This window comes from Schistocerca serialis, chromosome 1 (assembly GCF_023864345.2).
Source record: "Schistocerca serialis cubense isolate TAMUIC-IGC-003099 chromosome 1, iqSchSeri2.2, whole genome shotgun sequence".
Taxonomy (NCBI): Eukaryota; Metazoa; Arthropoda; class Insecta; order Orthoptera; family Acrididae; genus Schistocerca; species Schistocerca serialis.
Window position 1 is genome coordinate 768,334,502 of NC_064638.1, and position 24,197 is coordinate 768,358,698.

The 24,197-nt window shown below is 38.3% G+C and overlaps 1 protein-coding gene and 1 non-coding gene across 8 annotated transcripts in view; both read right to left on the reverse strand.

The window, feature by feature from the left end:
* Positions 1-24,197, reverse strand: part of LOC126482575 (ATP-binding cassette sub-family C member 5-like) — a 512,906-nt gene that overhangs the window by 209,314 nt on the left and 279,395 nt on the right. The gene's annotated exons all lie outside the window — the stretch shown is intronic.
* Trnat-agu (transfer RNA threonine (anticodon AGU)) lies at positions 8,688-8,762 on the reverse strand. The gene has a single exon. It is a non-coding gene; the product is annotated as a tRNA-Thr (tRNA).

The following is a 24,197-nucleotide window of genomic DNA, read 5'->3' on the forward strand; positions in this document are numbered from 1 at the left end:
CCCCTTCCTCCTCCCCCCTCCAGCCCCTGCTCTACATCCAACCTCTGAACTGCACCTAGCTGCCCTATCCTCTCCCCACCTCGTCACTGTATGCTCCCACAAGCAGCCTTTACCAGTTCCCAGCCGTACTCTACTATCCATTCCCCTCCTTGCCCCAGCCTCCTCCTTACCTCCACCACCCAGATGCTTCTCACATCATGGTCTGCTGCTCGCAGTCTAGCCAGAGATGGTGTGGTGGTCACGTGTGTGTGTTTTTTGTCTATTCTGATGAAGGCCAGTTTGGCCAAAAGCTTTGTTTAACAGTCTTTTTGTTGTGCCTATCTGCGACTCAGCATCTCCATTATATGGTGAGTAGCACTATTCTTTCCATATTGTTATCAAATACATTAATGGCATAGACACATCAGTTTAATCCTTGAAAAATAGTGACTTTATATACACAGTGCTAATGGTAACAGTTCAGACAAGAGTTGCTTATGATAATACATTATATAGATAATTCACCTTTCAAACTCATTAAATGAATAGAAAGAATAATAAAAATAAATTTTAAGAAGATTCAGTTTAGACAAGAAAATGGAATTTTGATTTCTTAGGCTTTTGAGCACTACTAGGAGCAATAAAGATTTTGGTACCAGCTTACATTGCACCCTTTTGCAACAGTGAGAGTTTTTTACTATGCTGACAGACTGGTCTCTAACCTAGCTCAAGGTCTAACACATCAGCTATTATGTTTAAAGGATCCCTGAAACTTGCAAATGGCACTAAATTTAATAGTTGAGTGATTACAAAGCTATTACAGAAGTAATGGCTAGTTAGAAGTTTAGTTATGGTGCATCTGTAGCTCTAGAAGTGTTAGCAAAAGTGTTTATAACAATGAAGATAAAACATATCAAAGTGGAGTCAATCCACCTATTGTCGACCTACTGGTCTTAAATAACTATTTTTCCCTGATCTTTGACCTAAATATATTTTTACACACTAGGGTGCCTAAAAATGCCAAAATACAGCTCATACAATGTTTCAAATACTTTTCTTGTGCGTGTAATAGTTTACAATGTGCCGATTATTATGGTACATTTAGTTTTCACTAAAAATGTAATAAGCACAAGAAATTAGTAATCAAAATCATTGCAACACCATGTTATATGAATATTAGTTAGAACTAATCAGTAGTTTTGAGAGCATTGATGCCACTCATTAGGGAGTCCAGATTTCATTCTTTCCAGTCATGACATTCATTTTCTAAGTTACACCCAAATTTACTTTTAAAATTTGTGCCCTTATTCTTGTTTACTTCCAGGATTGGACATTATAGTTTTATTGCACTATTTTTTCTGAACCAAATATTATTATTCATTTACACCCCTAATTAAGAATTTGCATAAATTAACAAAATTGTGAATACAAAAAATTTATATGTAAAATGATAACCTATTGTCAATGTAAACAGTGTGCTAATCAGATAGTACTACGAACTTTTATACTTTACCAACCACCTAACTATCTTTTAGTTAAAGCAAATCATTATTGGAACTTACAGGTTATCCCCATTACTAAATGTTTACCTTCCAGTTTTATAAACTGAAATATATTTAGTGCGAAAAAAAAAAAAAAAAAAAACAGTACTCCATTCTGTAAATACTAACTGTCCAACCCCTCAGCCAACAATCCTGAACCCATGTACCACAATCACCATGTACTCTACATTTGCAATCACTGTGATGACAACTCATAGTGACTTGGGCTTTTCTTTCAGCGAGTTCACAACCAGAAAAGAATCTGTTACCATCCCTATGTTTGTTAGTGTGATATTATGTACACTCTGTACTTTTAGTGAGCCCATGCCCAGTAAGTTCATGGTCAACATCTCTATCAGAATCAAAATTTTACTGTCTCATAACATACATGTCAAATCACTGATTTATTGTACAGGAGACTCGTCAAGCCTATAATTGTAATACGTTGTATATGGTATACAACATTTACTAGAGCTACAAAGTATCTTAGTATATATACTATTAATTTTTATCCTGCTCAAATGGTAAGTCATTATTAAAAATTCATCAATAGAGTAATAGCATTTTTGTACGAGAGTGCTATATCATTTTCTTTTTACTGAATCAGTTTCAGTCTTTTGAAAATTTGTTCTTTTTTAACTTATTGTATATTTTCATCCCCATATATTATGGAGTCTGCGCGAAAAGATTGACTCTACGTGTAGGAAGCATAAACTTTCTTTGTTTCTGCTTACAAACCCATGCCAGAAGTTATTTGGAGCAAACAATTCTGGATTATTATTTGTGAAAAGAATTGTTTTCTATAAATACAGTGAGGGAACACTTAGTTTGTTTAGGTCTCTTAACAGTGGCTAACAAGATTCTCTTGACTTTGTACTACTCATGTTCCTTATATCCTTTTTTTGTAAAGTTAATATTCTTGTCAAATTGCTAACATTTTCCCAAAAGACAATGCTGTATCTCACTATTGCCTCAAAGTAGCTGTGGTACACCACCTTTTTCGTTCTATGGCAGTGACATTGGCTAAGATTGACATAGCAAATGCTAGGCTGTTCAGTTTATTTTTTAAATGGTCTATATGTGAGGACCAAGACAGATTTCTGTCCAACTGCATTCCTAGGAGTTTAACACATTCTGCTTCATTTAGTTCCAGACTTACTTGTGTAATTTCAATATCATTTATTTTTGACTGTTTCATCTTAAATTGTTGGTTGCTTGGTTTTGAGGAAGGAGACCAGACAGCGAGGTCATCGGTCTCATCGGATTAGGGAAGGACGGGGAAGGAAGTCGGCCGTGCCCTTTTAAAGGAACCATCCCGGCATTTGCCTGGAGTGATTTACGGAAATCACGGAAAACCTAAATCAGGATGGCCGGACGTGGGATTGAACCGTCGTCCTCCCGAATGCGAGTCCAGTGTCTAACCACTGCGCCACCTCGCTCGGTCCTTAAATTGTATAACCTGTGTTTTTGAAATATTTAGTTTTAGGCTGTTCAGATGGAACCACACATCTAGATTTTCTGGAGTTTTTATGACTCTTTTGGCAATTTCTTCTGCATTGTTATTTGCTATCAGTACTGATGTGTCTTCAGCTAATAAAACTGAATGACTTATATTTATGAGTAAGTCATTTATGTAAAAAAGAAAAAGTATATGGCCTAGAATTGACACTTGTGGTACCCCTCGTGAGGTAGTTCTCCATTTTGAGGAGTATTTTCCTTTGTCTGATTTTTATGACTACCCTTAGCTGTCTCTTTGTCAAATATGACTTACACCATTGTAAGTCACTGTTTGCAATTCCATAGTTTTGCATTTTATATACATTGAACCGCCAAAGAAACTGGTATAGGCATGTGTATGCAAATAGAGAGATATGTAAAGAGGCAGAATATGGTGCTATTGTCAGCAGCACCTATATAAGAGAACAAGTAACTGATGCAGTTGTTAGTTCGGTTACTGCTGCTACAGTGGCAGCATATTAAGATTTAAGTGAGTATGAACTTGGTGTTATAGTTGGGACACGAGTGGTGAGACACAGCATCTCTGAAGTAGTGACAAAGTGGGGATTTTCCTGTGTGTCCATTCCACAAATGTGGCATGAATATTGGGATCTGGTAAAATATCAAATCTCCTACATTGCTGCGGCCAGAGAAAGATCCTATAAGAACGGGACAAACGTCGACTGAAGAGAATCATTGTTTCAATTCTCTCCAGCACTACTTCAGACATTAGTTGAGTCCATGCCATGTTGTGTTGCAGCACTTCTGTGAGCTCACAGGAGCCCTACACGATATTAGGCAGTTGTGGCAGTTTCTTTGGCTCTTCAGTGTAATAATAGTAAGTGGTTCACAGAGTCAAATGTTCTGTATATAAGTCACAGGTGATCCCTGCAGCTTTTTGTGATTTATCTAACGTGTAACAAACTTTATTTGTAAATTCATTAATTGCATAAATTGTACTTTTACCTTTTTTGAAAGAAAAGTGATTTTTTGAGATTATATTAAACTTGTGACAAAAATTTTGAAACTGATATGGAACATCATTTAAAATATTTTAGAAAACACAGCAAGAAGGGAAATTGGACAGTAATTTCCCATATCTATGAATGTGAAGTTCATATCTTGCCAAAAAAGTATTAGAAACTGTGATCAGTATTCATACATGTAATATCGTTGTTGTTGTTGTTGTGGTCTTCAGTCCTGAGACTGGTTTGATGCAGCTCTCCATGCTACTCTACCCTGTGCAAGCTTCTTCATCTCCCAGTACCTACTGCAGCCTACATCCTTCTGAATCTGCTTAGTGTATTCATCTCTTGGTCTCCCTCTACGATTTTTACCCTCCACGCTGCCTTCCAATACTAAATTGCTGATCCCTTGATGCCTCAGAACATGTTCTACCAACTGATCCCTTCTTCTAGTCAAGTTGTGCCACAAGCTCCTCTTCTCCCCAATCCTATTCAGTACCTCCTCATCAGTTATGTGATCTGCCCATCTAATCTTCAGCATTCTTCTGTAGCACCACATTTCGAAAGCTTCTATTCTCTTCTTGTCCGAATTATTTATCATCAATGTTTCACTTCCATACATTGCTACACTCCATACAAATACTTTCAGAAACAACTTCTTGACACTTAAATCTATACTCGATGTTAACAAATTTCTCTTCTTCAGAAATGCTTTCCTTGCCATTGCCAGTCTACATTTTATATCCTCTCTACTTCGACCATCATCAGTTACTTTGCTCCCCAAATAGCGAAACTCCTTTACTACTTTAAGTGTCTCATTTCCTAATCTAATTCCCTCAGCATCACCCGATTTAATTCGACTACATCCCATTATCCTCGTTTTGTTTTTGTTGATTTTAATCTTATCTCCTCCTTTCAAGACACTGTCCATTCCGTTCAACTGCTCTTCCAAGTCTTTTGCTGTCTCTGACAGAACTACAATGTCATCGGCGAACCTCAAAGTTTTTATTTCTTCTCCATGGATTTTAATACCTACTCTGAATTTTTCTTTTGTTTCCTTTACTGCTTGCTCAATATACAGATTTAACAACATCGGGGAGAGGCTACAACCCTATCTCACTCCCTTCCCAACCACTGCTTCCTTTTCATGTCCCTCGACTCTTAAAACTGCCATCTGGTTTCTGAACAAATTGTAAATAGCCTTTTGCTCCCTGTATTTTACCACTGCCACCTTTAGAATTTGAAAGAGAGTATTCCAGTCAACATTGTCAAAAGCTTTCTCTAAGTCTACAAATGCTAGAAACATAGGTTTGCCTTTTCTTAATCTAGTTTCTAAGATAAGTCTAAGGGTCAGTATTGTCTCAAGTGTTCCCATATTTCCATGGAATCCAAACTGATCTTCCCCGAGGTTGGCTTCAACCAGTTTTTCCATTTGTCTGTAAAGAATTCACATTAGTATTTTGCTGCCGTGACTTATTAAACTGATAGTTCGGTAATTTTCACATCTGTCAACACCTGCTTTCTTTGGGATTGGAATTATTATATTCTTCTTGAAGTCTGAGGGTATTTTGCCTGTCTCATACATTTTGCTCACCAGATGGTAGAGTTTTGTCAGGATTGGATCTCCCAAGGCTGTTAGTACTTCTAATGGAATGTCTTCTTCTCCTGGGGCCTTGTTTCAACTTAGGTCTTCCAGTGCTCTATCAAAATCTTCACGCAGTATCATATCTCCCGTTTCATCTTCATCTACATCCTCTTCCATTTGTATAACATTGCCCTCAAGTAGATCGCCCTTGTATAGACCTTTTATATACTCCTTCCACCTTTCTGCTTTCCCTTCTTTGCTTAGAACTGGGTTTCCATCTGAGCTCTTGATATTCATACAAGTGGTTCTCTTTTCTCCAAAGGTCTCTTTAATTTTCCTGTAGGCAGTATCTATCCTACCCCTAGTGAAATAAGCCTCTACATCCTTACATTTGTCCTCTAGCCATCCCTGCTTAGCCATTTTGCACTTCCTGTCGATCTCATTTTTGAGACGTTTGTATTCCTTTTTGCCTGCTTCATTTACGGCATTTTTATATTTTCTCCTTTCGTCAATTAAATTCAATACTTCTTCTGTCACCCAAGGATTTCTACTAGCCCTCTTCCTTTTACTTACTTGATCCTCTGCTGCCTTCACTAATTTGTCCCTCAAATCTACCCATTCTTCTTCTACTGTATTTCTTTCCCCTATTCCTGTCAATTGTTCCCTTATGCTCTCTCTGAAACTCTGTAGAACCTCTGGTTTAGTCAGTTTATCCAGGTCCCATCTCCTTAAATTCCCACCTTTTTGCAGTTTCTTCAGTTTTAATCTACAGCTCATAACAAATAGATTGTGTTCAGAGTCCACATCTGCCCCTGGAAATGTCTTACAATTTAAAACCTGGTTCCTAAATCTCTGTCATACCATTATATAATCTATCTGAAACTTTCTAGTATATCCAGAGTTCTTTCATGTATACAACCTTCTTTCATGATTCTTGAACCAAATGTTAGCTATGATTAAGTTGTGCTCTGTGCAAAATTCCACCAGGCAGCTTCCTTTTCCATTTCTTACCCCCAATTCATATTAACCTACTACGTTTCCTTCTCTTCCTTTTCCTACTATCGAATTCCAGTCACCCATGACTATTAAATTTTCGTCTCCCTTCACTATCTGAATAATTTCTTTTACCTCATCACACATTTCTTCAATTTCTTCGTCTTCTGCAGAGCTAGTTGCCATATAGACTTGTACTACTGTCATAGGCATGGGCTTCGTGTCTATCTTGGCCACAACAATGCATTTGCTGTGCTGTTTGAAGTAGCTTACCTGCATTCCTATTGTTTTATTCATTATTAAACTTACTCCTGCATTACCCCTATTTGATTTTGTATTTATAACCCTGTATTCACCTCACCAAAAGTCTTGTTCCTCTTGGCACTAAACTTCACCAATTCCCACTATATCCAACTTCAACCTATCCATTTCGCTTTTTAAATTTTCTAACCCACCTGCCCAATTAAGGGATCTGACATTCCATGCTCCAATCCGTAGAATGCCAGTTTTCTTTCTCCTGATAACGACGTCCTCCTGAGTAGTTCCCACCTGGAGATCCGAATGGGGGACTATTTTACCTCTGGAATATTTAAATCATCATTTATCCATATAGTAAAGCTGCATGCCCTCGGGAAAAATTACGAACGTAGTTTCCCCTTGCTTTCAGCCGTTAGAAGTACCACCACAGCAAGACTGTTTTGGTTAGTGTTACAAGGCCAGATCAGTCAATCATCCAGACTGATGCCCCTGCAACTACTGAAAAGGCTGCTGCCCCTCTTCAGGAGCCATACGTTTGTCTGGCCTCTCAACAGATGCCCCTCCATTGTGGTTGCACCTACGGTACGGCTATCTGTATCGCTGAGGCACGCAAGCCTCCCCACCAACCGCAAGGTCTATGGTTCATGGGGGCAGTTAAGCATGTAAAAAGTACAGGTTCAGCATGCTGTGCAATAATACCATGCAGTAATTCATGTGATTTCTTTGTGAGTCATATGAGCAGTAACTACTAATGTGTTGTTGTACTTTTGGTGAATTTTATTTTTAATGAACCAGTATGCTCACTGCCATTAATTACTGAACTTTAGTTAATGGACAATCAATCAGACTGTGATGAGAGTGAGCTCTTTGACTAGAAGATCAGTTCTGTGTACATGAACTTAGCCCTGATAACAATAGGAACTATTTATATGAGCTGCCAGTGAACGTGTTGGTTGTTTCTAACGTCAGAATACAAGGAAGCTGTGTTTGGTTGGTTAATGATGTTGTTTTGGATAAAAATTAATAGTATGGTTTTTATGAGAGTTAACATGAGACACTGGTCATAACTAGATAGTGTGGTGAAGGAAAATAAACATGCCCATTAATGAATCTGAAAACCCACAGTTTTGTGTTCATCACAGTTTAATATAGACAGAATATCTATACAATACTGCAGTTCGACAGAATGCACTTCTGATGCTACTGAGGACAGAAGAATCTATAACCAAGTAAGGCCACTTATCAAGAGTGAAATAGTAATAACAGTTGGAGTTCCAATGGTTAAAAAGTTAAGCAATGTAATATTGTTTGTAAACAAGAGTGAATATTTTATAAAAGGCTATTAATATACAGCAGTTGTGAGTTTTTCATCAAATTGTAATACCTACTATATTTTACTAGAATTTTTATGCACTTAATACTTGTGCAGTGAATTCATCTTAACCTAATTGTAATTTCTTGAGAACTGCCTAAAAACTCACATTTGGGAACATAAGCTTTTATAGAAAAATTATTAGTACCCCATCACCTAGCTAATTTAGTTTTTCCTTGTGAGGTTAAAGAATTTTTTTCAAAGTTAAATTTGGGATTTTTCCCTTAAGCAGCAGAGCTGAAGCATTTTTTGTAACATGCTCTTGCATGACATGTTTTTACACATATGATATTATGTGTTAGTACAAATATTTAAGTGGGAGGAGCATAACACAGAACTGCTGAAGTGTCTAAACAAATCTCTATTTCCTATGCAAATGCTGTCAGACATAGGTAATATAAAAATTAAAATGGTAGGGTACTATATGTAAATCAAAGGTGGAAGGCTGTCAGCTGCACTGGGACATTATGCGGAATCAGCGGCAGTGAGTGAAAATGTGTACCAGACTGGGATTCGAACCCAGGATCTCCTGCTTACTAGGCAGGTGCGGTAACCACTGTACCATCCAGGACACAGCATTATCGCAACTGCAGGACTATCTTGGCACACCTCACAGCCGATCCACAATCCCATCGAGTGCCACGTTTCTGCTGTCACTGTCCCTTTCCTCCATATTCACTCTCTGAGATTCCCACATGTGGTCAGACATATTTGTGCATACACACTGAAGATGGTGGATCCACTGCCCAGCTAAGCCTATCAAATTTTCTTTCAGACATATCTGAAAGAACAGACACCACACATTCATGTAAGTAGCATACTATGCTTACTTTCATTCCATAATGTGATACAGGATTATTTTCTGGGGTAACTCATAAAGGTAAACTGAAGTTCTCTGAGCCCAGAAATGTGCAGTTTGAATTATTTGGGATGTGTACTCAAAAACATCCTGCAGAGGGCTGTTTAAGGAACTGGGATACTAACTACTGCTTCCAAACACATTTATTCCTTAATGAAATTTGTCATTAAAAATATTTCTTTTTTCAAACCAACAGCTCAGTTCATGGAGCCAATACTAGAAATAAGAATAACTTTTACAAAGATTTAAAGTAACTTACTTTGTTCAGACAGGTGTTCACTATTCAGCAATACACATTTTCAATAAGATGCCAGCAGCCATAAAAAGTTTAACTAATAATAAAGTTCAGTTTGAGAATACTCTAAAGATTTATTCATGGCTAATTCTGACAACTACATTGAAGAATTTACTAACAGAACCAACTGATGTATGTTATTAATAATACCACATAATGTGAATATTGCATACAATGTGACTCCTGCACAAATTTTGTGTAATAATGCAATCATTGTAAAAAAGTGCAGTCAAATGTTTTTTATTTCTTTTCTTTTATCTGATGATGTGTGGCTACAATGACTTAAGAATTAACAATGTGGACCTAAGTGTACTGAACATTAAATATTTGGTGACAAGTTTTATATCTTTTTAAATGTAAATATCTTCGCAGAAGAAACCAAGTAGCGCAGTTGCCATAGTATAGTGGTTATGATATTGGATTGTTGCATGGATGGTCGTAAGTTCAAAACTCACCTGCATTGAAACACTTTAATTTCTATACTCAGTTCGAGTACATTCTAGAAGTATCCACAAATGGCAAGAATCATTGTTCTGGAATGTTCTATAGCTGTATATATACCATATGCGTTCTGGCTGGAGGCAATTCGCTCTGCACTCTTGTATGTGCAAGTGCTGAATAAACCTTCGTTAAGTGAAGTTAGTATTCATCATTCATCTACTTACACCTTCCTCTACGTGACATTATTCTGGTGGAGACGCTGGGTACTGGAACTTGTGATACCACACATTATCGACGACACAGTGGCTCCCATCAGGCCATGACAGAGCTGCCATTTACGTGGCAAGAAACCCGAGTTCGAGCCATATTCAACAGATTGCAATCTATCAGACACAGAAGAAGAAGTGAGCATTGAGGGCATTATGATGACAGTAACGGTGTGCCATCACATGAGACATCCTTCCAGGTTCTTGGGTAACAATGGCCAAGATCCAAACAAGTGGCTGAAGGTATATAAGCGTATAGCCAAATTTAACAAAAGGAATCATACCGTGTGTTTGGCTAACGTATTTTTCTACTTGGAGGGTACTGCCAAGCAATGGTACGAGAACAACGAGGAGAAGTTCAGAAGCTGGGAAGTATTCCAGGTGGAACTGCACAAGTTTTTCGGCGACACACAACAACAGAAGTGCAAGGTTGAAGATAAATTGAAGTGCAGGGCACAGCATCCAGAATAAACTACAGCGTCCTACATTCAAGACGTCTTGGAGCTGTGTAAAATAATGGATCCTCAAACGAAGGAGGAAGATAAGGTAGCACATCTCATGAAAGGTGTTTCTGAGGACATGTATCAAGCCCTACTCCTGAAGGAAGTTTAGACAGCAGACGACTTCATAAAATGGTGCCAGTATATCGAGACAATGCATCAAAAAAGAATTACACGCAAGAAGTTTGAACAGCTTCCAAACATTGTATCGATGTCTGTGATGGAGGAAGAAACTGATTTCACAAGTGTTCTTCATCAGATAGTGAGAGAGGAAGTTCAGTAGGCACTTGGATTGCATGGTGAGCAAAAAACTGAGACACTTCAAGTGGTCATAAGGGAGGAAGTGGAACAGACATTGAACCCAATCTCTTGTCCCTCATTTCCCTTTAAAACGGCGAGAAAGTCAAGACCCATGTGAAGTTACATTCTTACAATGCTGCATGAGGAACCTGTTTGGGCACCAAAGAAGACTGATGTCTGGAGGACCCAGGACAACTAACCAGTATGCTTCCACCACGAACGACCGGGACATGTGGTGCGCTACTGTCGAGAAAGGCGGTGGATATTTGATGACGCCCGCGCCAGAAGACAGCAGACCGATCTTAGCTGATGGCAACTCCGGGATGATGAAGATGAACAAGAAGATGTGGGTGCAGGACGACATAGGTCACCATTGGCACAAGCTAGCCACTGGAGTGGATGCTCCCTAACATGCCGATCAAGGTCTCCATCACCGTTTAGAAGCTCCAGCTGATCACCTAGCCACTGCAACCTGGGAAATTAAAGGGTGCGACCTTCCTTGGATGTGAGGATGCCAAAGAGAAAAATCTTCTGCAGTCGATCACTACAAAAATGATAGGAAACTACGTCGATATCCTCATGTATGGCTGACCAGCTCAAGCTCTTGTGGACTCTGGAGCATCATATTCAGTCATTTTGGAGAAGTACCATCGCCAGTTGCAGAAAACCGTATTTGTCGACAGCAAAACATCTCTGCTGAAGGTAGCTAATGGAAAATATGTAAAACCTACAGGAAGATGTTTCTTTCGTGTGGGTATAAGTGACCATACACAGCCTTACAAGAGTGTAGTCATGACGTCATTCTCGAATGGGACTTTTTGAAAGCTTCCCAAGCAGTTATAGAATGTGGTTGCTCGAAGGTTATGCTAGACGAGATGAGATACTGTGGACAGGAAGATGCACATTCGAGTGTGTGGAGACTATGTGTGCTGGTTGAAGTGATCATTCCTGCAGTCAGCACTAGAAAGGTAGCTGTCATGTGTCATGCCATGCATCAGCCCATGGATCTTGTAGTGGAATGTAAGAGAAGCATACCACTGAAGAATAACTTGGTCATCCCAGTCTCTGTCGTCTCGTTTCAGAACGGATTCGGTGAATTGTGGATAGTTAACTGTTGCCGACAACCGCAGATCCTTCCAAGACGCATGTGTGTAGTAAACGCTGACCCATTAATTGCAGAACAGCTGAGCATCATAGAAACCTCCCATGCTGAGTCTGTGGGCGAAATTAATGCTACCACTACGAGACAAGATCTTCTAGCTTGACTATCAGCAGATCTCACTAAGGAACAACAGAAAAAGCTACTTGCCATTCTTCAAGAGTTCTCTGAGTGCTTCAATCCACAGGCAAACAACATATTAGACAAATTGACAGTGAAGCACTGGATTAGCACTGGAGACCATCAACCAATAAGCCACAGAGCATACCATGTGTCAGCAACGGAACGTCAAATAATTCGCAACCAGGTAGAAAAAATGATGAAGAATGACATCATTCAGCCTTCGCAGAGCCTATGGTCGTCACCAGTGGTTTTTGTCAGGAAAAAGGATGGCAGTTGGCACTTTTGTGTTGATTACAGAAAGCTTAAAAAGATAAATAAAAAGGACATTTACCCTCTTCCATGAATTGACGATACACTAGATTGTCTGAAGGGGGCTAAGTTTTTCTCAACCATGGACATGTACTCCGGATACTGGCAAATCGAAGTAGATGAGGCTGATCGTGAGAAAACTGCATTCATCACCCCTGAGGGCCTGTATGAGTTTAAGGTAATACCGTTTGGTTTGTGTAATGCACCAGCAACTTTTGAACGGATGATGGATAATCTTCTATGTCACCTGAAGTGGACAATGTGTCTTTATTATTTAGATGATATTATAGTGATCTCAGAGACATTTGATGAACACATAAAAAGACTGAGGGCCGTTCTTAAGTGTCTCCAACAAGCCGGACTGAAACTTAATCCAAAAAAGTGTGTCTTTGGAGCAAAAGAAATCAAAATACTTGGGCACCTTGAGTCAAACAAAGGTCTGCAGCCATATCCAGAAAAGGTGAGAGTTATAATAAAATTTCCTATTCGTAAAAGTATTAGATATGTGAGAAGCTTCCTCAGACTGTGTTCTTATTACTGTTGTTTTATCAAAGACTTTTGTATCAAAGCCAGGCCACTCCAAGAGTTGCTAAGAGCCAATGCTAAATTTATCTGGGGTGGTGCTCAACAAGATTCTTTAGATGTGCTGCGAAAAGCTGACACTGTACTTGGCCTGTATGATGAGAGAGCACCTACAGAACTACACGCAGATGCCAGTAGGTATGGGGTTGGTGCTGTTCTGGTGCAGATTTTGGATAGAAAAGAGAAGGTTATAGCCTATGCTTCTAGGACACTCACAAAAGCTGAGAGAAACTACTCAACTACAGAAAGAAAATGTTTTACTGTGATCTGAGCCATGTGCAAATTTCGACAGTATCTCTATGGAAGGCCATTCACAGTTGTTACAGACCATCATTCACTTTGTTGGTTGACAGGTCTTAAGGATCCAACAGGTCGACTTGCCAGATGTGCACTATGTCTTCAAGAGTACAGAAGTGTACAAAAGTGGAGGAAAACACCAAGATGCCGACTGTCTTTCAAGAAACCCTGTGCAAGACCATCAAGACTTTGTTGAAGACAGTGAATGTCTCGCTGCACTCCAGGATCTCTCTGCTGAGCAGAAGGACGCCAAGATATCTCAAATTATGCTTGCCTTAAATCAGTCAGAGGATGTGAAAGGACAATTTAAGGTAGTTAATGGGTTACTTTGCAAGAAAAACTTTGATCCGTTTGGAAAGAGGTGGCTACCAGTGATTCTCAAACGCATGCACTTATCTACAGAAATTTCATGACACACCTGAGGCCGGACGTTTAGGATTTATTAAGACATACAATAGGATCAGCAAGAGATTTTTCTGGCCAGGTTTATCTAGGAGTGTTCGTCTCTATGTGTGACACTGTCAAGAGTGCCAGAGGAGAAAGGCAGTTCCCCAGAAACCACCTGGCTGACTCATACCAATTCCACCTGCCGAAACGCCTTTCCAGCGTGTTGGGATTGACCTCCTTGGACAATTTCCAATGTCTGCTAGTGGCAATAGATGGATTATTGTTTGCACTGATTATCTGATGCGCTATGCCATTATAAAAGCCGTGAAAACAGCTGAAGCTTTCAAGGTAGCCAAATTTATCATAGAATACATTGTATTAAAACACGGTGCCCCAAGGTCATTAATAATGGATCGAGGGAAAGTTTTTCATTCTAATCTTGTGACAGAGATAAATCATCGGTGCAACATTACTCATCACATGATGACTGCCTACCATCCGCAAACTAAGAGGCTTACTGAACACCTTAATAAGACCTTGGCCGACATGCTATCAATGTTCATAAATGTTGAGCAGAGTAACTGGAATGAGGTGCTACCTTTCATGACGTTTGCCTACAACGCCGCCAAACAAGACACCACAGTCTTTACGCCATTTATCCTGTTGCATGGGTGTGAGGCGACGACGGTGATGGACACTGTGTTTCCGTTACATCCTGATAACGTGGACGACGACTACAGCGGCCAGATGAGGAAGCTTGGCAGTTAGCTCGACTCCGCACACTGCAGGCTCAAGAAAACGATTGCCAAAGGTATGACCCGCGCCACTGCCCTATTGTCTACCAGCATGGTGATCCCGTCTGGATCTTCACTCCTGTTCGGAAGGTTGGTCTCTCTGAGAAGCTCCTCAGGCACTACTTTGGAAACTATAAGGTAGTAAGACAGTTGTCTGATGTTACTTATAAAGTTGAAGATTTCAACCCCGACATAAAACGATGAAAGATCAGAGATACAGTCCACATCCTACAAATGAAGCCCTATAATGATCCTACAACCCAGGGTAAATTCGAAGCTCCAGCAACGGGCAACAAGCGGCAAGGGAAGTTCTACGAAGATCACCGCCAGGGTGAACATCAGCCATTGAGAGTTGGAGTACGCAGGACCGATGACTCATTCCTGGACTAGGAGGACGTAACACTGAGACGCTGTTCTCCTAAGGAGGGAGCAATGTCGCAGAAGAAACTGAGTAGCACAGTCACCATAGAATAGTGGTTATGATAATGGACTGTTGCATGGAGGTTCATGACTTCAAAACTCACCTGAACTGAAACGTTTTAATTTCTATATTCGGTTTGAGTACATTCTAGAAGTATCCACAAATGGCAAGAATCGTTGTACCGGAATGTTCTGTAGCTGTATATATACCGTACGTGTTCTGGCTGGAGGCAGTTTGCTCCGTGCTCTTGTATGTGCAAGTGCTTAATAAACCTTCGTTAAGTGAAGTTAGTGTTCGTCATTCATTTACTTACACCTTCCTCTATGAGACAATATGCTTATGTTTTTGTTTATTTGATCCGATTCAACACCCACAAGGCCAGTTTCATTTTGGCTCCTTGGAAGATATATTAGCATATCTGTTCATATTTTGGAAATATTTATTGCATATTCCTGTTTTCTGACATGTTCCGTATTCCAAAGATTTCCTCACTAAGGGTCAAATGGAAAGAAATGTACATCTAATTTAATCTAATTTAATCTTTGTCTGTGGTGTATTATTATTTTGTGTAGCATGCAGAGATCATTACTGACATTATGAACGAACACAGAATTCTAATCATGGCCCTTCAGGAAATAAGGAATGTGATCATGACTGTATGGAATCATAAGGACGCCAACTTTATAAAAGAACACCAGGAAAATGAGTCATTAAAAAGTTGGCCACAATTTGAAAATGGATTTATAATAAATCTCAAAATCGCTGACTCGGTCATAAAATTTAAATCTCCATCATGCACACTTGCAACATTAATTTCAAAATATACAAATGAGACATACACAGTTATCAATGTATATGCTCCCACCAATCAAAGAAAGAACCCCCTAAAGAAACACAAAAATGCTGAGGTTTCATGGATCAAACCTTAATCAACATTTCTCCATCAAAATTAAACCTTTTCCCTGGTGATTACAATGCACATCTGGGTCTATGAGGAAGATAGCAACATACCACTGGAAAATGACCAGCTCATAAACAAACCAACAAAAACAGTCCAACACTAATTTAAATTTGCAGGAAACACAAAGTTATCTAAAAATCAACATGCCTTAAAGGAAATCTCATAAATTAAAAACGTGGTAACACCCCGAAAAGGTGACTGGCAGCTATATCTTGTTTCATAGACAAATTTCGCCATCGTGAAATCTACAACATTAAAGTCCTAAGTATGATGGACACAGGGTCTAACTACTAAATTTCAAACATCTAAATTAGTGCTCTGTGGTAAAGAGCAACCTCAAAATAAAAACAGGAGAAAATTCAACCAAAACAAATTAGTAAAAAATTTGGTATATTGCACGAAATCTGGGGTAGAGCAGGTCGACACCAAATCACTGCATTAATTGACCATCAAGTTCAAATTGATAATGGAGGAATTAGCTCCAATAAATCCCAGGAAGAAACACGATTGATGGAATGAGGAATGTGACCAGGTGACAGAGAGAAGTCACTGAACTTGGATAAACCATCAAACCCAAAAGTCAGAAGTACTAAATCTAGAATTAATACAACAAATGGAGTCCAACCATAAAAACATCAGACAAACAAAACGTAAATATCTTGAAAGCAGCCTAGAAATGACAGAAGAAAATTTTAAGAAAAAGAAATTGCGATATAATTACCAGACATTCGGCAGATCTCATAGGTCCTCCAACTATCAATAACATAGAACACACAATTACAGAAATTAAAAATAACAAGGCATGTGTTGAAGACCTGATCTGTGCAGAAATATTAAAAAGGTAGGAAAACCCGCAATCATAAATCTCCATCACTAACTAGTCAAAATGTGGATCACACAGAATATTTCAGAGCAATGGATCACAGGAATAATCCATCTGTGAGGTAAAACCAACCCAGATAACTTCAAAGGAATAACACTTCTAGACTGCAAATACTAATTTTTTACCATATCATTTACAACAAAATCAAAAACACTATGGGAAAACAACTTGGACAATACCAAGGATGATTTCACCACTATAGAAGCTGCCCAAATTCTCATCCTGAATCTAACAATGGAATTTTACACGTACAGAAATCAACAGTTCTTAATTTGATTTCAAAAAAGCATACGATAGCATTGACACATCCACATTTTTAAAAATCCTCAGATCATACAGTCAGTTTAATAAAAATCATTGAACTAACTTTAACCAACACAAATTCTAAGGTGAAGGTCAAGGAGGGAATTACAAATGCTTTTACAATAAAAACTGATTGTACACAAGGAGATGGGAGTATTTTCAATATAGTCCTCGATCACGCCATGAAAATTTGACAAAAAAGAAATGCACTGAAAATCAAATAAGAACGGGCTGCCTGGGGTTTCTAGATTATTTACCTCTCCTTGCAGCTGACACGGAAGAAGTTTGTTCCCAAATCACCAGTCTCCACAAAAGGTCTTAAAATAGGATTACAAATATCCTTTGAGAAAACTGAGATCATACCCACAGAATGCTTGTGCATAAGTAAAGTCTTCAAAAACAGTCACAAAATTAATGCAGTTCTTCAGCTTAAATATCCTGGAGAAGTCATCAAGTCAAACTTACTTGACAAAGAAACTCTAATGCTTTAGACAACAAGAATCAATGTGGAGCTGATCTGCCAACTTGACACTGTAGTGATTAGAGAATTTACATGTAAATTCTGGAACTACTCGACCTTCTGCCACCTCGAACACGTGATATTTTAAAGATAAGTGTGAGAGAGAGCCTATTTACTGCACAACACATGTCTGTGTGTGCAGGATGGATGTTGGTTATGGGAGGACAGGAACTGCGTCAGCCGAGCAACGCCTACAAGTGTTTGCCGCTCGCACCATAGAACCTGTATGGAAAGTACAAGGAGTAATTACCTGTTCTTCCTTGGTGGTCAAATACTTGTAATTGTTATACACAATCAAAACTCGTTTTGTCTAGGGACTCTTACTTAATTTTGGTGTTAGACTTGATAGAAGCAAGATCTGTCTTTGAATTTGTGGTGGTTATTAAACCCACCACACTGTGATTATATTTAATAGTATCTAATGGTTAACAACACAGCTGACTTGCAAGAGTTTGTATGCTTATCCGAAACTTGTAGAAATGAAAATATACCTGAAATGAACTGAAAGTATGACGGTACTGAGTTATTTCAAGAGAGAGAGAGAGAGAGAGAGAGAGAGAGAGAGAGAGAGAGAGAGAGAGAGAGAGAGAGAGAGTCATTTTTAGTTCCTCTAACCAGCACTATTTCTTCGGAGAAGAAGTTGTGGAGATCGATGCAGCCATGTATCCAGAGAAGAGCATTGGCTAAATGTTTCAAGTAAGTCAACTGTAGTAAGAAAAGTGTGAAGTTCGCAATCCAGTGTTGCACCGCTTCTCTTGTCACCAAAACCGTTTGAACACCTCTCTCACATGAGTTGACTTACTTGGTAGACACAGTTGATCTTCCTCACTGGGTAGTCGGCCATGTCAATCTCAAAAACTTCTTCTCCAAAGAATAAGGCTAGTTAAGGGAATTTACCAGACTCAGACTCTCTCTCTCTCTCTCTCTACTCATGAAATAAGTAGATACTCACAGAATACTTTTATTTTAGTCTTGGTATATTTCAACTTCCACAAAGAACAAACTCACCATTTCTCACATAAATATTTGAACGTTTGCAATTCAACTGATTCATCTCACATTAGAATCAGTTAAATACATTTACAATAGTTTTGGTTTAACAACCACATAATTTATGAACATGTCTTACTTGTGATTTATAAACATGTCTTGCTTCTAGCAAGTCCAACACATGAATTACTTGAAAGTCTAATTTCATTTCTTCATTTGTCATTAACAATCATCACAGTCATTAAAAGCACAGAATAATACACAAACACTCCTTGTTCTTCTCTACACATACACTGAAACTCTATGGATTGTATAGCAGGTACTTGTCGGCCGCCGCATCCACATTTTTTAGACCTGCACACACAAACATGCAGTGCGCAGTAGGTCGGATTCATCTCTCTCACACTTCTATTTAAAATATCATGTGTTCAAGATGGAGGAAAGCCAAGTGGTTCTAGAATTTACGCAGAAATTCTCGAAGCACTACAAAACATGGATAAACAGAATCAACAAAATGTAAAAGTTTGATTTCTAACCTGGTCCATTTATAATAAGAAATTCTTGTGAGTAAATATTACAATCCAAGGCTCTAAAACTGTAACCCTTCTGAAAGCCACTTATGCTTGCGAAATGAAAAAAATATCAAGCCATAGGAATCTGGAGAAACGTTCCCAATAAATCTATCTATTGAAAGAGTGACACAATCACCAGCCTAATGAAGAAGAAAAGAATCTCTTATTTCTTTCACACCTTGAGAATGAAAGAAAACAGGATTTTACAACTTTTGATGAGAAATCTTAGAAAGAAGACATGAGGATAAGGGATTCGGGAATTCAGCAACTGAGAAAATTACGATAAGAAGGAATGAAACGGTATTCAATAAAACAGTGCTGTGAACATTGTAAGAACTGAATTGTAGAACATGCCAAGAAAAATGAACAAGGAATGACTCAAGTGGTCCAGTGTAGTAAATAAAGTTAATAACATACATGAAATAAGTATCAGAAATCACTACTTTTTGAGTAAATAATCATCAAAAGATCACATAATCTTATTTTTCACTCAGAAACTGTTGCTTAATGATTTGTCTAGACTAAAAAATATTGCCACAATGGAAAAATGTGGAAACTGTGCCAGAGCAGGGAGGAATGGTTAACAGTGTGAAAACTGCCTATGGTTTTTAGGGTTCTGTACCGTAATCGGTAAACTCGGAACCCATGTAGTACCACTTCGTTGTTCGTCTGTCTATCTGTCTGACAGTTAAACCCTTTTCCTTATGAACTAGTACACGTATCAAGTAGAAATTTATGTCACATACTAAGGTCTATCGTCCCTTGATAATGTAATTAACATAAGCTTCTACGCCAGTGCATCAAAAGGTATGGCTATTTATGTCACATACATGAGGAGACAAAAGTCGTGGGATAGTACTATGCGCATATGCAGATGGAGGTAATCTCACATACACAAGGCATAAAAGTGCAATGCATCAGCAGAGCTGTCCTTTGTACTCAGGTGATTCATATGAAAGGGTTTCCAAGCGATTATGGCCACATGACCGGAATTAACAGACTTTGAATGCAGATTGGCAGTTGAGCTAGATGTGTGGGACATTCCATTTTGGAAATTGTTAGGAAATTCAACATTCTCAGAGTGTGCTGAGAATACCAAATTCCAGGCATTGCCATTCACTGTGGACAACGCAGCGGCTGATGGCCTTCATTTAATGACCGAGAGCAGCGGTGTTTGCCTAGAGTTGTCAGTGTTAACACACAAGCAATACTGTGTGAAAGAACCACAGACATCAAAGTGGGACCTTTGATGAATATATCTGTTAGGATATGTGGTGAAATTTGGCATTAATAGACTATGGCAACAGATGACCGACGGGAGTGCCTTAGCTAACAGCTCAACATCGTCTGCAGTGATTCTCTTGGGCTCATGTCCATATCAGTTAGACACTAGATGATCGGAAAACCATGGCCTGGTCAGGTGAGTCACAATTTCAAATGGGTAAAAGCTGGTGGCAGGGTGCAAGTGTACCACAGACTCCATGAAGCTCTGGGCCACCAAGTGAGCTGGCAGTGGCTCCATAATGGTGTAGGCTGGGTTTACATGGAATGGACTGGGTCCTCTGATCCAAGTGAACTGATCATTGACTGGAAATGGTAATGTTCAGCTACTTGGAGACCATTTGCAGCCATTCACAGACTTCTTGTCCCCAAACAACGATGAAATTTTTGTGGATGAAAATGGCCATGTCACCAGGTCACAGGTGTTTGCGACTGGCTTGGAGAAGATTCTGGACAATTCAAGTGAATGATTTGACCATCCATCAGACAGTTCATGCACAAAATCTGGCACTGTCAACACTTTCACAATTATGGATGGCTATAGAGGCAGCATGGCTCAATATTGCTGCAGGGGATATGTTGAGTCTAAGCTACATCAAGCTGTTTCACTATGCAGTGCAAAAGGACAGATGACACAATATTAAATAATCTGTAGGGTACCTCTTGTAGAGAATCATAAAATTTGGCAACTGTCACTTGTTATCTGACCGTCTGTCTGCCTGTTCGTCAGTTAGACCCCTTTTTCTCAGGAATGGGTAGATATATCTAGTTGAAATTTATGTCACATACTAAGGTCTGTGGTACCTTGGTGCTGTAAAAAAGTTAAGCTTCAAAGTCAATGCAATCAAAAGAGACAGACATTAATGTCACGTATTTTGATACTTGCAAACTCATTCATTAAAACCTATAGGGTATTTCCCATTGAGCTATAATCTGGAAATTTGGCAAGAAGTAAGATTTTACAGTACAAGTAAAACAAAAAGATGAGAAAACTGTTAATTTCTCATAATATTTTTCATTACATCACACAAAAATAATATTTATTTTGTCTTTTGTTATTCGACTTCAAACTTAAAATCAAAACATTCAGGTTTTGTTCCAGAGACTCAAAACTGATATGATTCTAGTGTATGCAAAAAAACATAAAACATTTGAATATAATACTTAGCACCCTGATCATTTTTCAGGAGGTTGACAAAACAGGTGAATACATTACAGTAATCTGGAACTGTTAATGAAATGATAATTAAATCAAGACCCTACACTGCCTGGAATTGTTAACGAAATGATAATTAAATCAAGACCCTACACTGCCGATGGGCAGAATTAATACATGCTCAGAATGAAACACAGTTATGTACTTTCAATCAATTTACCATACACAAAATATCTAATCTTGACTGCTGTAACCAAGTGCTGCCAAAACTGAAATCTAACAGACATTTTTACTTAAGATAGTCTAACAGTTCCCGTTAAGAGATTCATTTATATTGTAGAATGAGCTGCCTACCAAAAAGTCTTTCAAACTCTGTTTAAACCATTCTTTATTTGAAACTGAATTTTTAAACGCTGCTGAAATTTATTGAAAATGTGTGTTCTTGAATACTGTGCTCCTTTGTTGATCAAGGTAAGTGGTTTTATGTCTTTATGTAGATTGTTCTTATTCCTAGTATTGATAATGTGTATTGGGCTATTGGTATGAAATAAAGATGAATTACTTGCAATAAATTTCGTTAAGGAATAAATATACTGAGAAGTAGTGGTTAGAATATGAAGTTCCTTGATCAGGTTTCTTCATGATGTTCTTGAATTTACCCAACAAACGAGTCTTATTACATGCTTTAGAACATAAAAACTTTTCATTGGTTTGACAAGTTACCCCAGAATATGATCCCGTGTGATATAATAGGATGAAAGCCAGCAAAGTATGCATTTTTTTATATGTATGTATTTATATCTCCTACCTCTGACATTATTCCCACTGCAAATACACATTTGTTAAGGCGCTTCAGCAATGCTGTGATATGCCCTCCCTGCCTGAATTTATTATCGAGTTGTAATACCAAAAATTTAACAATGTCAATCTCTTCTATCTACATGTATTTATTTGTTATACACATGCTGGAAGGAAGTCTCATACAAGTTCTGAACTGCATATAGTGTGTCTTCTCAAAGTTTAATGACAGTGAATTAGCTTTAAACCATTTATTAATATCAGTGAAAATTCAGTTAGCAGCTATTTCTAAATCTATACTTGACTTTGCTATTTATTGCAATGTTTGTATCATCTGCAAACAAAACAAACTTATCATCTGGCAATGTAACAGATGAGAGGTCATTAATGTACACAAGAAAAAGCAGCAGACCCAATGTGGAACCTTGAGGAACACCAGACATAATTAATTCCCAATCAAATGAAGACTGCTTGCTGCACAGGTATTTCACAATGACATCATTTGTTTCCTGTTAGTTAGATAGGACTCAAACTATTTTGTAGCCCTGCCAGTGACAACATAACATTTTAATTTGCTTAAGAAAATGCTGTGATTCATACAGTGAAAGGCTTTTAATAGGTCACAGAAAATGCCAGTTGCCTCTAATTTGTTATCTAATGAATTGATTACATTCTCACTGTACGTCTAAATAGCTTTCTTTATTGTAACCCTTAAGGAACCCAAACTGTGACTTCGAAAATATACTTTTTGCAGCCAGATGCTTAAGACAATGCATGAACACAACCTTTTCAAATATTTTTGAAAAAGCCAGCAAAAGTGAAATTGATCAATAGTTTGATGGCATATCTTTGTCCCCCTTTTTGTAATGAGGCTTAACTTCAGTGTATGCTAGCCAGTATGGAAATATTCCACTGATAAGAGATTGATTACACAAATAACTTATGATATCAAATCAGGTAAGAGTTATACGAGAAGCTGCAAGTCTGCTAGCTTTAGTCTAGACATTTCCAGTAGGGTCACTCCTTTGAAGACTGAACAAATGTGTGCAGACTAGCCATGGAGTTCAGGAACACACTGACAAAAGAGGCAAAAAGAGCAGTTTAAGGCTAACAGTAGTCATTGGGTTAAAAAGTTCACAAAATCCCTTTTGCTGGAAGTAGTCTTGGGATGAGACTGTCAAAACTATAGTGGCTGTCACAAAAATAGGCTCTGCAAAGTCATCTTACCATCCTACAGCACTGCCAGTTAGTGATAATTTCAGATGTTAGATAAAAAAGAGAGACACCTCTACTTTTAGTCTAGAATATGATGCAGTGCCTTCCAAAAGAAAATTCTGGGCAGCTGTTATGAAAATCAATAAATAAATAAAAACTAACATTACTAGAAATTTTGAAGAAAAATGGTTTTTTTACTTCAACCTATGAAAGAAACAGAACCACTGATATATTGAATTGAAAATAATATATGAACATCCTCAAAGTTTATACGTGCATGTGACAAATATTGTATCATGAAAACATAAAAGTATTCCAAGATAAAAACTAAAATACCATAAGAGGTGTCGTGCATGGGTACTTGTAGGCCGCTGCCAGGATTTTAGTTCTGACAGCTCAACTTAATACGGCTGAGAATATTCCCTATCATTTAAATTTTTTTTTATTTGTAGCTCTTACTGACCTTTCGTCACTGCAGCCATCACCCAGATCACCAATATGCACTACACAAAAGTAACTGCATGTACTTTCAGGCCAATATTTCCATTTGTTGAGCAAAATATATTTTTGTGTGTGGTTTTGTGAAACCACAAAT